Source organism: Molossus molossus, unplaced genomic scaffold, assembly GCF_014108415.1.
Source record: "Molossus molossus isolate mMolMol1 unplaced genomic scaffold, mMolMol1.p scaffold_m16_p_8, whole genome shotgun sequence".
Classification (NCBI taxonomy): Eukaryota; Metazoa; Chordata; class Mammalia; order Chiroptera; family Molossidae; genus Molossus; species Molossus molossus.
The window spans coordinates 3,404,065-3,420,800 of record NW_023425402.1 but is presented as its reverse complement, the minus strand read 5'-3'; the positions used below and the strand labels follow the sequence as shown (position 1 = coordinate 3,420,800).

At 33.2% G+C, this 16,736-nt stretch overlaps 1 pseudogene; it reads left to right on the top strand.

The window, feature by feature from the left end:
- The window catches only part of LOC118621313, a 42,921-nt pseudogene extending 28,597 nt beyond the window's left edge, over nt 1-14,324 (top strand).
- The last annotated feature ends 2,412 nt before the right edge of the window (nt 14,325-16,736 follow it).

Genomic DNA, 16,736 nt, shown 5'->3' with positions numbered 1-16,736 from the left:
CTAGGAACCCATAGTTCTCCAGTCACTTTTTGCCTCATGAAATTTTGTCCTATACATGCATGCCTTAGTATTGAGCTAAGATTCAAGGGGACTCCTATGCATATTTTTGGAGCTCTATTTCTGCATAGATCTCTTCCCTCTGGAACTTTATCCTGCAACTTCCAGATCAGGAAGTCTTCCTGAACCATGATTTCAGACTCTTCAACTCAGCAATACTTTCATGCTCTGCTTGACACCTCCCTTCCTTGCTTCATAGTCAACAGTGTGCCTTCAGTAGTAAAGTTTGGAATTCCAAGGCTTGCTTTGGTTCACTACTCTCATGAACCACAGCTGCCTGTTGTCCAATGTCTGAAAAATGTTTTTGCATCTATTTTGTCCAGTTTTACTAGCTGTTTACTGTTGAAATAAAAATCCAATCTCTCTTTCTTCATCATGGCTAAAAGCAGAAATCTTGCATTATCATTTTACAATGCATTTCTGTGATTGTTACATTTTCATATGTTTCTTAGCTGTTTGGATAGCCTCTTTTAAAAAGTACCACTTCTACCATCTTGGCCATAGTTAATGGGTTGTCTATCTTTTCCTTATTGATTGTGAGTTTTCTTTTATAGTAGATTAAATCACTTCTATATTATATATGTATTTTCTTCAACTATCTGGCTTACCTTTTCACTCATTTTTTTTATTTTTATTTAATTTATTAAAGTGATATTGGTTAATAAAATTAAATAGTCTTCAGGTGTATACTTCTATAATGCATCACCTGTATACTGTAGGTGCATTCACCACCCAAAGTCAAGTCTCCTTCTGTCACCATTTATCTCCACTTTAGCCTCTTCTATCACCCTTATCCCCCTTTCCCTCTGGTGATCTATACTGTTGTCTGTGTCTATGAGTTTTGGGGAGTTTTTTGCTTAATCATCTCACATTTTTCACCTAGCCCCTCACTCTGCTCCCCTCTGACAGCTGTCAGTCTGTTCTATGTATCCATGCCTCTGTTTCTATTTTGTTTGTCAGTTTATGTTGTTCATTAGAGTCCACATACAAGTGAAATCATGTGGTACTTGTCTTTCTTTGACTGGCTTTCCAGGTCCATCCATACTGTCACCAAAATGTAAGATTTTCTTCCTTTTTATGGCTGAATAGTATTTCATTGTGTAAATGTACCACACCTTTTTTACCCACTTATATACTGATGGGCACTAGGACTTTTGATGAGTACTTCTTAATTATAATGTGATCCCAATCATGCTTTTCTATGATTATTAATGTTTTGGGTTCTATTTAGAAATTTTTTCCTAACCTCAGTCCATGAAGATGTTCTCTCATGCTACCCTCTAGAAGGCTTACTGTCTTACTTTCAACACATTGAGATCTATAACCAAATTGGAAATGATTTTTTTTCTCCCATTCATTCAGCTAATTCAACATCATTTGAAAAGACTGTTATAGACAATAGTTTTGTACTGTAGCATTTTTTTGTAAATCAACTGTGAGTCTATTTCTGGCATTCTTTTATATTGCATTGGTAAATATTTTTATCTTTGCACCAACATCACACAATCTTAATTATTGTAATATAATGTCTTAATAACCAACAGAGAGAGTTATTTTACATTTTTGTTTCTCTTGAATAGTCTTAACTATTCTTGGCCTTTGTTTTTAGAATTAACTTTTTAAGTCATGCAAACACACACACACCAATAAGAAAAAATTTTTCAAACAATTTTTTGGACTTGTATTGAATCAGAAGTTAATTTTTGAATAATTTACACTTTTAAAATAGTGATTCATCCCACCGGTGTGGCTCACTGGTTGAGCGTCAACCCTTACACCAAGAGGTCACCAGTTCAATTCCTGATCGGGACACATGCCCAGGTTGTGGGCCCAATCTCCAGTGGGGGACATGCAGGAGGTGGCCAATCAAAGTTCTCTCTCATCAATGTTTCTATCTCTCTCCCTCTCCCTTCCACTCTCTATAAAATCAATAAAGAAAAAAATTTTAAAATAAAATAAAATAGTGACTCTTCTAACCCATTAATAAGATTTTTTTTTCATATATCTGTCCTTAATTTTTCTGAGTAAGGTTTTATAGTTTTTTGTGTTGAGGTCTTGCACTTTTATTATCTATCCTAGAAAGTTAATAAATGTTGACATTATTGTAAATGTCTTTTTAAAATTTCATTTTTGCCTGGCCGGTGTGGCTCAGTGGATTCAGTGTCATCCCATGGAATGAGAGGTCCCGTTTTTGTTCCTGGTCAGGGCACATGCCTGGGTTTGGGGCCCAATCCCCAGTAGGGGGCATTGAGGAGGCAGCTGACCAATGTCTCATCGATGTTTCTATCTTTCTCTCTTCCTTCCTCTCTCTTTAAAAAATCAATTAAAACATATTTAAATATATATATTAACATTTTATTTTTTTGTTTTTAAAAAAAATTATATATTGATGTTATATCCAGCAACTTTGATAAATTCATCTATTATTTGAATAATTTGTATACAAATTATTTTGAATTTTCTACATTTACAACCAGGTCTGCAAACACTGAGAATTTTCTTTCTTCTTTTGCAACTGCAATTGCCATGTTTAGCATTTTATTTCTTTTTATTATCTTCTTCAATTGGCTAGCAACTCTTGCATAATGCTGAATAAAGGTTGCAATGGTAAGCATCATTTACCTGTTATTAAACTCAGAAGTGAAGCTGTCAGCTTCAGTAATATATATGGTATTTGCTATAAGTGCTTTGGCCTTCTCTTCCATTTCTAGTTTACTAAGACTTTTTATTCATGAATAAAGTTTATGTTTATCAAATGTTTTTTTCAATATCTACTGAGATGATCCCATGATTGTTATTCTTAGTCCATTATTAGGATCAACTACGGTGATTAAGCTTTCTGAATATTAAACCAGTTTTGCATTCCTGGTATAAACCAAACTTGGTCATGATGATATATATGTAAAGAGGAGGGCTGTATTCAGTTTGCTAATACTTTGTTTAGAATGTTTGCATGTATTTTCCTAAGAAAGATTCACCTCTAACTGTCCTTTTTAAAGTATTTTTATTAAGTTTTGGTACAAAGTTATTCTTCCTTCATAAAATGGATAGAGAATTATTCTTTTCTAACATTTAGAATGTTTCTATCTTAAATATTTGGTAGATTCACAAATGAGGCCATCTAGATGTTGAGGATGGTAAGATTTTTAATTGAGATTCAATTGCTTTAAATCTTATAGGACTATTAAGATTTTGCATTTCTTCTTATGTCTTATGTCTTTTTTTATATTTTCCATCTTCCCTATTGTATGTTGGATTTCCATTTAATTAATTTCTGATTTTATCTATACTATTCCTTTCCCACTTTTTTGTCTTTTGGTTTAATTTGCTTTTTTCCCTAATTTCTTGCTCTGAATGTTTATGTCATTGATTGTCAACCAATTTTACTTTTAATATTTGCATTTACAGTTCTAAATTTTCTTCTAATTAAGGCTTTAGCTGGATCCCACAACTTTTTCATATACACTATTTTTATTATTCCTCACTAAAAAATACTTATTTCCATTCTAGTTTCTTATTTAACCTATAGATTATTTTAAGGTGTAATTCTTAATTTACAAATATGTAGGGATTCACTAATTGTCTTTTTGTATTAAATTCCAGCTTAATTCTACTGTAAGCAAAGACACACTCTGATGTTAATTTTTAAATTTTATTGAGACTTATTTTCTAGACCATCATATGTTGTGTGTTTGATAAAAATGTCTATTGTCCTCTTGCTGGGTGTAATATTTTATGCATATCCATAAAGTCAATTCATATTGTTTATATAAAACTAATAATTTTTTCTGCTTCATCTATATGTTACTGGGATATAATCATTTATTCTATTTGCAGATTGTATGTTAGTCAATTTATTCTTTATGTATTTTAAGGCAATGTGACATATTCAAATTTAAACTTGTCTTGAACTGATTATTTTACCATTTTGGAAGAATCCTTTTTTTATATCTAGTAATACTTTTAGCCTTAAATTCTACTTTGTATGAAATTATTATAGTTATTTCAGCTCTTTTTAGTGGTATTTGCATTGTGTTTCTTTTTTAATTATTTTACTTACAACTTTTCTGTATCTTTATGCTTCAGATGTGTTCTTTGTAATATGTGTTTTTTAATTTAATAATTTTTATATTTTAAATGAAATAAATCTATTTAAATCAGTGTCATCACAGATATACTTGGAATTAAATATATCTTACTATTTTCTTTCTATTTCTGCTCTACACCTTTTTCAACTTTATTTTAATGGACAATTTTTTAATATTCTATTTTTTCTCTATTAGCTTCTTAGTTACACATTACTTTACATTCTTCTAATGATCACCTAAAAAATATGTGATGCATTCTTGACTTAAACCAAGTTTTACCTTTTCTGCACAATTCAAGGACATTAGAGCCTTCTAACCTCATTACTTCCAGCTTAAATGATACTTTAGATATGTATTTAAAGTCTATCTAAACATCAGTCCTCATAAGACTTTACTTTTACTCTTTCATAAATCAATATTTATTTAGACTTACCCACATATTTATTCTTCTGTTGCTCTCCATTCTGCCCTGAGTCATATAGCATCCAAATAGAATAATAACTTTCTTTCTTCCTAAAGAATACTTTCAATATTTCCCTTAGTGTAAAACTACTGATGAAAATTTCTCCTTTTTTCTGTCTGAAAATATCTTTATTTTTCTTCCATTTTGTGCAATAGTGTTACTAGGTATAGAATTCTTATTGGGCAGTTATTTTCCAAATTTATTCTTTTTGTTGTTGTTGTTGTTGTGTGCCCCTAGTGGGAACCGAACCCAGGACTCTCTGGTCCTCAGGCCAACACTCCAACCACTGAGTCAAACCGGCCAGGGCTCCAAATTTATTCTTATAGAACTAACTCTTTTGTCCAATATATTACATTTGTTTGCTTAAATTGCATAATTTCAAAACAAAGGCAATTGCCACAAAATAATTTGAAAATATTTTGCACATTAGGTAAGATATTACACCAAGGAATGGAAATTTAGCACTTTGATTAAATGAAGGTTAATGAAGAGAGTATCTAATTCATTGATCTGCACCATTTACTCTTCTCTTATCATGAAAACGTTATTAAAATTGTCCATTTTTAATATTTTTCTCAGACAGCACATAAAAATGGTATACACTTTGAAAGTGAACCTATTGGAACATGTTTTTATTCTATCTAACTAATGAATTTTTACCTTGGCTGAGTATAGGCTTATTGGATTTATAAGGCTATTTTCTCAATTATCAATATAAATGTTATTCTATTACATTAATAGTTGCTGATGAGGTAACAAACACTTCTTTTACTCACTTTCCATCAGACATAAATAGATTATTGGTTTTGACTAGGAGTCTTTAAAATTATACCTTTATCCTTGGAATTCAGTATTTTATCAAGATATGCTTGGCACTCAGTCGGCCCTTTCGATCTATAATCTTGGATCTGTCTTCAATTTGGGAAACATTAATTTATTAATAAACATTAATTTATTATATTTTCTGGGTCTCCTAGTATTCTCTTTTTTATCATAAAAGTTACTTTGCTTTTTATTTAGTTTATTGGAATGACACTTGTTAACAATATTATACAGGTTTCAGGTGCACAATTCCATAACACATCATCTGTGCACTGTATTGTGTGTTTCACCACCCCAAGTCTCCACCTATCACCATTTATCCTCCTATACCCTCCTCCACCTCCCCCTACTCCTCCTGCCCCTGGCAATCATCACACTGGTGTTTGTGTCCATCCCAGTATTCTCTTGTTTGGTCAACTGTATCTAACCTCAAATTTTCTTTTCTTTTGTGTTTCTTTTGGTTGAGAATAGATTTCCTTCCACTCAATTTTCCAAATCATATCTCAGTAATAACCATTATCATTTTCAATTTTCTGACTGAATTTTTTAAAAAATAAAATTTATTTTTTTAGCAGTTTTAGGTTCACAGAAAAATTGAAAATTGAGTGGACAGTACAAAGAATTCCAGTATATCCTCTGCTCCCACACTTGTGTAGTTTCCCCCACTATCAACATTCTGCACTGGAGTGCTACATGTGTTACAATCAATTAACCTACACTGACTTATCAATATCACCCAAAGCCCATAGGTTACATTAAAGTTCACTCTTTATGTTGTACATTCTATGGGTTTTGACAAACGTATAACATGTTTTCATCATTACAGTACAGTATCTCACAAAATAGTTTTCCGCTCCTAGAAAAACTGTGCTTTATCTGTTCGTCCCTCCTTTCCCACAAACCCTGATAACCACTGATATTTTTAACGTCTCCATAGTTTTGCCTTTTCGGAATATCATATACTTGAAATCACCTAGTATGTAGTCTTTTCAAATAGACTTCCATTATACAGTAATGTGCATTTACATTTCCCCCTTATCTTTTCATAACTTGATAGCTTATTTTTCCATTTAATTAAGATAAAATTGACACACAGTACATATATCTTTAAGATTTTATACATAATTATTTTACTTACATATATTGTGAAGTGGTTACCTCAGTAAATTTAGTTCACAACCATCATCTCAAAAAGATACAAAAAGAAAAAGAAAAAACTTTTTCCCCATGATAGGAATTCTTGGGATCTAATTTTTAAACAACTTTCGAATATCATACAGCAGCAGTATTGACTATAGTCATCATGTTGTACATTACATCACCAGTACTCATTTATTTTTTTATCACTGGAAGTTTGTAACTCTTGACCACCTTCATTCATTTCCCCAACACCCTAACCACAAATCTAATCTCTTTCTCTATGAGTTTGGGTTTTTTTTAGATTCCACATAAAAGTGATATTATATAGTATCTGTCTGTGTCTGACTTATTCCACTTAGCATAATGCCCTCAATGTCCAACCATGTTGTCACAAACGGCAAGATTTCCTTTTCAATGGTTGAATAATATTTCGTTGTGTGTGTGTGTGGGTGTGTGTGTGTGTGTACAGGGGTAGGCAAAAGCAAGTTTACAGTTGTTCATATGACACACAGGTTATGATTATTACAATAGCTTTATTAACTCAAAAGAATATCACAGTGACACTGTAAACCTATTTTTGCCCATGTGTGTGAGTGTGTGTGTATTCACTTCTTCTTTATCCATTCATCCATTGATAGACACTTAGATTGTTTCCATCTGTTAGCTTTACAGATAATGTTGGTATGAACATAGGGAGCAGATATCTCTTCAACGTTGTGTTTTCATTTTCTTTGGATATATTCTCAGATGTAGAATTGCTGGATCATATAGCAGTTCTATTCTTAATGTTTTGAGCTTCTATACTGTTTTTCATAGTGGCTACACCAATTTACAATCCCATCAACAGTGCACAAGGGTTCCCTTTTCTCCACATCTTTGCCAGTAATTATCTCTTGTTCTTTTGGTGATGGCTATTCGAACAGATGTAAAGTGATATCTCACTGCGGTTTTAATTTGCATTTCCCTAGTGATAGGCAATGATGAACACATTTTTATATACCTGTTGCTATTAATAAATTTTCTCTATTAAAAAAAGTCTCTCCAAGTCTTTTGACAATTTCTTAATTGGATTATTGTGTTTTTGCGATGGACTTGTATGAATTATTTATATATTTTAGCCATTAATCCTTTATTGGATATGTGGTTTGCAAATATGTTTCCTCTTGCATAGGTTGACTTTTCATTTTGTTAATTATTTCTTTTGCTGTGCAGGAGCTTTTTGATTGGAAATAATCTTATTATTTCGTTGCTTGTCTTATCCAAAAAAGTATTGCCAAAACTCACGTCTAAGAGCTTTTACTTTATGGTTTCCAGTCATACATTGAAATCCTTAATCCATCCTGATTTTATTTTTGTGAGTTGTATAAGATAGGATCTAGTTTCCTTCTTCCACATCCAAATATTCAGCTTTCTAAGCACCATTTATTGGTGACAGAGACTGTTCTCCATTAGCATTCTTAGTTCCCTTGTCAAATATTAGTTGACCATATACATATGGGTTTATTTTGGGGTCTGTGTTCTGTTCCATGTGTTTTCATTTATTTATTTATTTACTACCATATAACCTCATATTTTTTTATCTTTATTGTTGAAAGTATTACAGATGCCCCTCCTTTTTCCCTCATTGATCTCCACCCCACTCCTGCCCCTTCCCCAGGCCTTCACTGCACTGTTGTCTGTGTCCATGGGTTATGCATATATGCATATAAGTTCTTTGGTTAATTTCTTCCCACACCCCTCTTCCCTCTGAAATTTATCAGTTTGTTCCATACTTCCATGTCTCTGGATCTATTTTATTCACCAGTTTATTTTCTTCACTAGAGTCCACATATAACTGAGATCGTGTGATACTTGTCTTTCTCTTACTGGCTTATTTTGCTTAGCATAACACTATGTAGGACCTTCCATGCTGTCTCAAAGGGTAGGAGATCCTTCTTTTTTTACAGCTGCATAGTATTTCATTGTGTAAATGTACCACAGCTCTTTTATCCACTCATTTACTGATGGGCACTAGGGCTGTTTCCAGATCTTAGTTATTTTTAATATCACTTCTATGAACATACAGAGGCATATATTCTTGCTGATTGGTGTTTCAGGATTCTTAGGATATATTCCTAAAAGTAGGATCACTAGGTCAAATGGCAGTTCCATTTTTAATTTTTTGAAGAAACTCCATACGTATGGGGTTTCCATGTGTTTGTTTTTAAACCAGTATTATACTACTATAACTTAAAAATATAGCTTCAAATAAGAAAGTGTGGTGGCTTCTACTTTGTTCTTCTTTCTCAGGTTTGTTTTGGCTTTGCAGGTTTTTTTGTGGATTCATATAGATTTAAGGTTTTTTTCTACATCTGTAAAAATTGCCACTGGAATCCTCATAGGAATTGCATCGAATTTAAAGATAGCTTTGTGTAGTGTTTACTTTTTAACAATATTCTTCCAACCCAAGAACACTGGATACTTTCCATTTATTTTTATCTTCTACAATTTCTTTCATCAATGTCTTATAGTTTTCAATGGGAGAACTTTTGCCTCCTTGGTTAATTTATCCCTGAATTTTTATTATTTTTCATTCTATTATAAGTGGAATTATTTCCTTTATTTATTTTTCAGATAATTTGTTGCTAGTATATAGGTACACTAGTGATTTTTGTACATTAATTTTGTATCCTGCAACTGTTGAGTTCATTTATTAGATCTTTTTTGTGTGTGTGTGGAATCACTGGGGTTTTCTTATATAAAATTACTTCATCTGCAAAGAGAGACCATTTTACTTCTTATTTTCCAATTCTGATGCCTTTCATTTCTTGCCTGATTGTTCTGGCTAGGATTTCCAGTACTGTGTTGAACAGGAGTGGTGAGAGTGAGCACACTTTTTTTGTTCCTGATCTTCGTGGGAAAGCATTCAACCTTTTACTATTACGTGTGATGTTAGCTGGGGACTTGTAATATATGAACTTAACTATGTTGAGGTACTTTCCTTGTATACACAGTTTAAGTTTTTTTCATGAATGGCTGGTAAAATGCTTTTTCTGCATTTATCGAGTTGGTCATATGATTTTTTCTTTAATTTCATTAATGTGATGTATCACGTTTACTGATGCATATGTTGAACTATGCTTGTATTCCAAGGATAAATCCCATTTGATCATAGTGAATGATCCTTTTAATGTGCTGCTGAATTTGGTTTGCTAGTATTTTATTGAGAATTTTTGCATCTACATTCACCCGGAAGGAAGGTTGGCCTATAGATTTCTTTTCCTGTGGTGTTCTTTTCTGGCTTTGGTGTTAGGGTAATGCTGTCCTCATAAAATGAGTTTGGGCGCATTCCCTCCTTTTTCATATTTTGAATAAGTTTGAGAAGAATTGGCATTGATTATTCCTTAAATATTTGGTAAAATTCGCCAGTGAAGCCATCTGATCCTGGGCTGTGATGCATCGGGAGATTTTTTTAAGTTTCTGAGTAAATCTCCTTACTAGTAATTGGTCTTTTCACATGCTTCTTTCTTCTTGATACAATCTTAGTAAAATGCATGTTTCTAAGAATTTTCCCATTTATTTCTAGTTTGTTAGTGTATAATTGTTCATAGGGGCTATGATCCTTTGTATTTCTGTGGTATCAGATGTAATGTTTCTTTCCTCTTTCATTTATAATTTTGTTAATTTGCATACTCTCTCTTTTTCACTTGGTAAATCCAGCTATAGATTTGTAGATTTGCAAACAACCAACTCTTAGCTGTGTTAATCTTTTCTATTGTTTTTATGTTCTCTATTTTATTTATGCTCTAATCTTTATTATTTTTTTTCTTCTGCTAACTCTGGACTCAGTTTTCTCTTCTTTTTCTCCTTTAGAGAACTGAATTCTTATGTCATTTTATTTTAGTGCTGTATAATATTTCACTGTCTGGATGTACCAATGTGTTTATCCATACACCTACTGAAGAACACCTAGGTTGCTTCCAAATTTTGGCAATTATGAATAAAGCTGCTGTAAATATCCATGTCTAGGTTTCCATGTGGACATAAGTTTTCAACTCCTCTGGGTAAATACCAAGGAACATGATTTCTGGATCATGTGGTAAGAGTATGTTTCATTTTGTAAGAAACTGCCAATTGGTCTTCCAAATTTGCTGTACATTTACATTTCTACATGCAATGAATGAGAGTTCCTGTTGCTCTCTACATCTTTGCCAGCATTTGATGTCAGAGTTTTTGGCCATGCTAATAGGTATTAGTGATATTTTATTATTGTTTTAATTCACATTTCCCTGATGATATTTGATGTGGAGTGTCTATTCATATGATTATTTGCCATCTGTTTATCTTCTTTGGTGAGGTGTTCAAATTTTTTGCCCATTTTTAGTTGGGTTGTTCCTTTTCTTATTGTTGAGTTTTTAAAATCATTTGTATATTTTTAATAGCAGATCCTGATCAGGTATGTCTTTTACAAACATTTTCTCTCACTATGTAGTTTCTCTTTTCATTTTTTATAGTGTCTTTCACAAAGGTTTTTAACTTTAATAGATCCAGTTTATTGATTATTTCTCTCATGAATCATGCCTTTGGTGTGTTGTGCCTAAAATCTCATCACCAAACTCAAGCTTAATTCAAATTTTTTGTTAGGTTAATTTTGATTCCCTTTAAATTTTTTTTTTCTTAGTGTTCTTATCTAAGCTTTTCATCAGTTCTACTTCATTATAAAATATATTTTAGACATTCAATGTGGTTTTCCTCCATCTGATTTTTGAGTGAAATATCTTTGCTTGTTCAGGATAATTTGCCTTAATCCATCAGAGTAACTATTAGACTCAAGGATTTCCCACTTGTTGGTAATCACTATATCACAAAATTCATGTCAGGGCTGGCTCATATTTGCTGTCTGTATACAGTACAGAAAATCCTCTTTCTTATACTGAGACATGAGAAGAAAGGATCTTGCTTCCATGTCTCCCTGCAGCCAGTTTTTTCCTAACTATAAGAAGTGAGAGCAATTTGGCCAGCAAGATAGGTAGAAACAAGAGTACTCTCCCAGGAACACAGATGAGTAGAAAAGAATAGCCTTTCCCAAGGAGCTACATGCCTGTTGATCTCACTCAAAGAACCAGAAAATCCTGGTGATTCCCCAGGTTTCAGGAAGAAGTCTTCTCCTCTAGTACCAATACCTTAACTCTATTACAGTCTCAAGGAAAATAGTGTTCCTATTGTTTCTCCCTAAAGATTTCTATAGAACTAGCAGCTACTTAGGGAAGAACAGGGAGTCATGATGTATTCACTTCGTGTCACTATCCTTTAGACTCAAATGCAGTTAAACATTCACTGAAATTGCTGGAGAACAATAGAATAGAGCCCACTAATCACAATCCAGCACACCTAGTCCCTTAGTACTCTAGATATCATGCCTAAGAAACAATAGCCCACACTAAAACTACCAAGTGATTGAAAGTGACTATCTAATACATTCCACATTTCTTTTTTCTGGCTGAACAAATAAGTAATTAGAGCTCTCGAATTTTCCCCAGAGCTCCTGGTTCTCAGATAAGAGTTCCTATTCCTCCCTTCCCTTAGATAAAAGGCAGATTCAAAAAGTAGGGAGGAATAGATTTTCTTTTGGATAAAATAGTATTTTGAATAATGGTCAATCAAGAATGAGACATAAGAACAAGATGCTCTGTGGCAGTCTGAGGACCCACATAAAATATCCATAAGCAAGGGAAATGATATGATGATGTGGGAAGAAATGGATTTTAGATTAAGAGACTTGTTTCTTGTCTGATTTTTACTCTTTTTTATGTTAATTGTTTGGGAATGTCCATTAACATCTCTGGGCTTTAATTTTCTATTCTTTAAAATCCCTAAGATTTAAAACAAAGGTGTCACACAATGCAATATACAGACAATATAGCATAGAATTATACATTTGAAATCTATAATTTAATCAACCAATGTTATCCCAATAAATTTAATTTAAAAAATAAGGGACATCTGCAATATGCAATAGTGTCAACAATCATTTAAAAATGATTGTTTGGCTCAGCGGTTGGAGCATCGGCCTGTGGTCCGGAGAGACCTGGGTTCGGTTCCTGCTAAGGGCACGTACTTCGGTTGCAGTTTGTCCCTGGCCCTGGTTGGTCGTGCGGGTGGCAGCCACTCGATGTGTCCCTTCACGTCGATGTTTCTCTCTCTTTCTCCCTTCCTCTCTCTCCCTCCCACTCTATCTGTAAAAATATCCTCGGGTGAGGATGAAAAAAAAAAACAAAAAAAAAAAAACAAAGGTGTCCTGTATAGATAATCAATGCTTGTGCTCTGAAACTCTACCTGTTTCATACTTTATTATTTTTCTCAGAAATTAAGATTTTTTAATAACAGAATTCCCTTTGTAAATAAATGTCTTTTATTTAAAAAAAAAAAAAAAAGATGGAATTGCTAACAGGTCAAAGAGGATTGTGGCAACCTGGAGCCAATATATGTGAGCAATAACAGAGGAAGAGAAGGGACAGAGCCCATACAAGTAAAAGTGTCTTATACTTATACTCTCACCCTTTCCACAAAAGGAGTTCTTTCATAGTGACAAACAGACCTGACATGGGTGACTAAATAACAATAAAAAACAGAAAAATGAACAAATAAGCCATCAGCCTCCCCAGAGCATAAGCAACCTGGGTAAACAAAGGAAAGTATTTTCAGTAATACTACAGATACAAAGCATAAGACCAAACACAATTTACAATGCAAGCACTAAAATTTCATGATTTGATTCTCCACTTTAGAGCGGTGAACCAGCAAGCAGATGCTTAGAAATTGTACAGTGCCATTAGCATCCTGCTATGGAAAAAAAAAAGGGTAGAAGATGCATACATCCTCACATGCAATGTATCAATAGAATATGGGGGGGGGGGGGTGAATTCTGGATTTCTTCTACAAGAGTTCAGGAGATACTAGTAAAACCTGAAAGAAAATTTGTTGAAAATAGAGTTTAAAACTAATAGAACTAAAAAAGAAAGTATGTGGTGACTCAGGTAAAGAATATGTTGTTATTAATCAAAAGGGAATTGACCTGTTTTCCTTAGATGCTCTTGCAAAAGGAGGCATGGTAGCTCTGCACGGAGCTAGAAGGAGAAATATGGAAAGGCTGACTCTTGCTTATGGTGGGGTAGCCCTCAATTCTTTTGATGACCTAAATCCTGTTTGACTGGGACATGCAGGGCTTGTCTATTAGTATACATTGGGAGAAGAGAAGGTGACCTTTATTGAGAAACATAACAATCCTCGCTCTGTCACAATATTGGCCAAAGGACCAAATAGACACATACTCACTGACATCAAAGATGCAATACTAGATGGCCTGAGGGCTGCTGAAAATGCTATTGGTGGTAGCTATGCAGTTTCAGGCACTGGTGCAGTGGACGTGGCGATGACAGAAGCCCTGATTAAATATAAGCCCAGTATAAAGGGAAGGGCACAACTTGGAATTAATTCAAGCATTTATTGATGCATTGCTCATTATTCCCAAGGTTCTTGCTCAGAATTCTGGTTTTGACCTTCAGAGAACACTAAAGTTCAAGCAGAACATTCAAAATCAGGTCCACTTGTTGTGTGGACTTGAACACGGGCCAGCCAGTGGTAGCAGCAGAAGTAGGCACTGGCATAGCTACTGTGTAAAGAAACAGCTTCTTCACTCCCACAGTGCGGTTGCCACCAACATTCTCCTGGTCGATGAGATCATGAGAGCTGGAGTGTCTTCTCTAAAAGGTTGAACAAAAGCGTCCCTTGTATCATCTGAGTGACAAAGAGTGATCCTGAGAATAAAGCTATGGAATTTTTGTCCTAGCTTCAAATGATTTTCAAGGGAATTTTCCTTTTCTATATAAAGAAAGGAGAGAACACGGGCACCTATTCAAATTCCAAAGTCTGAAATACAGTTACAGTATTTTTATTGTCTCCATTGCACAGCATGTTTTGCTTTAGCTTCAGATATAAAAATACATGTGAGAAGAGCATGTTATCTACCTCACTAAATATTCCTTTAAAAAACAAAAAAATGTAAAGCATCTTGACAACTAGCACTTTTCACTTCTACAGAAGTTATAGTGAAATTTTTTTTTCTTAACTAGAAATTTATGATAATTTTGATAGACTGGAAAGTGCTCTAATTTTACATTTTCTACAAAAAAAAGATTGTGTTTGGAAACGGCTTATTTTTAAGTATAATTTTTCAACATATTCAATAAATATTAATGAATATCCACTATATACACAGTACTCTGAAGGATGCCAAGTCGTTAACATTTTCCTGGTTTTAAGGAACTCAGAAGTAATTTGAAGAAAAATATATGCAATCTATGCATAACAATAAGTTCAAAATAATCAACTAACAATCTAATTTTATCACATCTCTTTACCGAATCAAATAACTATAGAGAACAATTGGACTATACTTTATTATTAAACATATTTTATTCATCACATATATTAAAAAGAAATACAATCTCTCTTTTCCTTACAAAGCATATATAGCATCACCCATCACATTATTCAAAGAAACTATTTCTCTACAAATTAGGAATCCAAACTAATTATCACAACAGTAACAATGCAAGGTATAATGCTAGTGGCTGTATGGCAACACTTTGAAATGGATTCTAGTCTGAAAGAGACCACCAAATCCCCCAAATTTTTCTAAACAAAATTAAGATTTTCATAAATGTTAAGTTTGGTCTCTGGTTATTCCACCATGTTTTACTCAATATACTACGATGATTTGTGTGATTTGGTGTTATTAACAATCCCACATCAATGAATGTGAACTGTTTCATACCCAATAAAATGATGTTAATTTTTCTGTTTTGATATTATAACAAAAAGTAAACAGCAAGAGAACCTGCAGTACATATTTTCTGAAATAGGACTAGTATGCATGCGTACATATACACATGAATCCTGCTTATGTGCACATATATGTGTATATTTAGGGTAGGGCAAAAGTAGGTTTACAGTTGCAAGTTTGGAAAACACAGTTAACAAAGCAGTTGTAATAATCATAACCTGTGTCTTTTTCCATAAGAACAACTGTAAACCTACTTTTGCCACACCCTGTGCATAAAATGCATGATTTTTAATTCACAGGAATAAAATCTCTTGGGATTACTTATACTACCGTTTCAACAACAAATATTCTATCTGTGTAAGGTGAAGATGGGGTGATATGCGCAGGCAGCGAGAGTATAAGAGACAAAATAAGATAAAACAGAATCAAATGGAAGTGGAAATACCACATAGTGTAGTGCTTGAACATCTCAGAGGCTGGATTCAAATCCTAGTTTGCTCTTAAAGAGAATTATGGGCTTGAGAAAATCATGAGCAAGAAAATGTAACTTCTTACCCAAGGCCAATCTCAGTCATTTCTTTATTTTGGTAGGTGTTTCGGGGAAGGGAAAACCATGCAAAAACTATTAGAAATTATTTATCTATTTAATACCTCTAGTTTTTTTGTTTTGTTTTTTGGGGAGAATTTGGGGGGGATTTTTTTTGTCCTTGATAGGGACAGAAGGCAGTATTAATAACTGGATATTACCAAAATCTTGCTATTCTTATATCTAATTCCCTGTTTTTTCTTGCCCAATAGTTAACATGTCACTAGCTTACTAACAATTGACAGAAGCACCTAAGTACAGTAATTAACAAAATCAATTTTTCTACCATCTATATTTGTTGAGATGTTCTGATAAAGACTGCTTAACAAATAGGAAAAAGGTTAGAATATGATGAAAATGTGAAAGAAGTAAGATTTGCATGTTCTAATGCCTTATAACTATAATGAAAAGTTTCTATAAAATGTACAGGAAAATATTCATATGTAGTATTGCCCTAAATCTATTAAATTCAGAAGAATTTTAAACCAACACATTAGCACTGTTCTTAAATCACAACAAGGATGTACAAGCTGAATAATTCCACTTAAGCCAACTTTTCTCATGCAATGCTATAGGTTCATGTTCTGATGTTCCCCACTAAAAAATATAAAGAGAAGACTTGGTCTTAATTAAAACATCAACAAAGAAAAGACTTGGTACTTTTGTGCCAGAACTTCCTAAATTAAAAAAAAAAAAAAAAGTTACTTTTCTATTTCTCAGCAGATTTACAGAAAGCTCAATAGCCCTTGAAGTAAA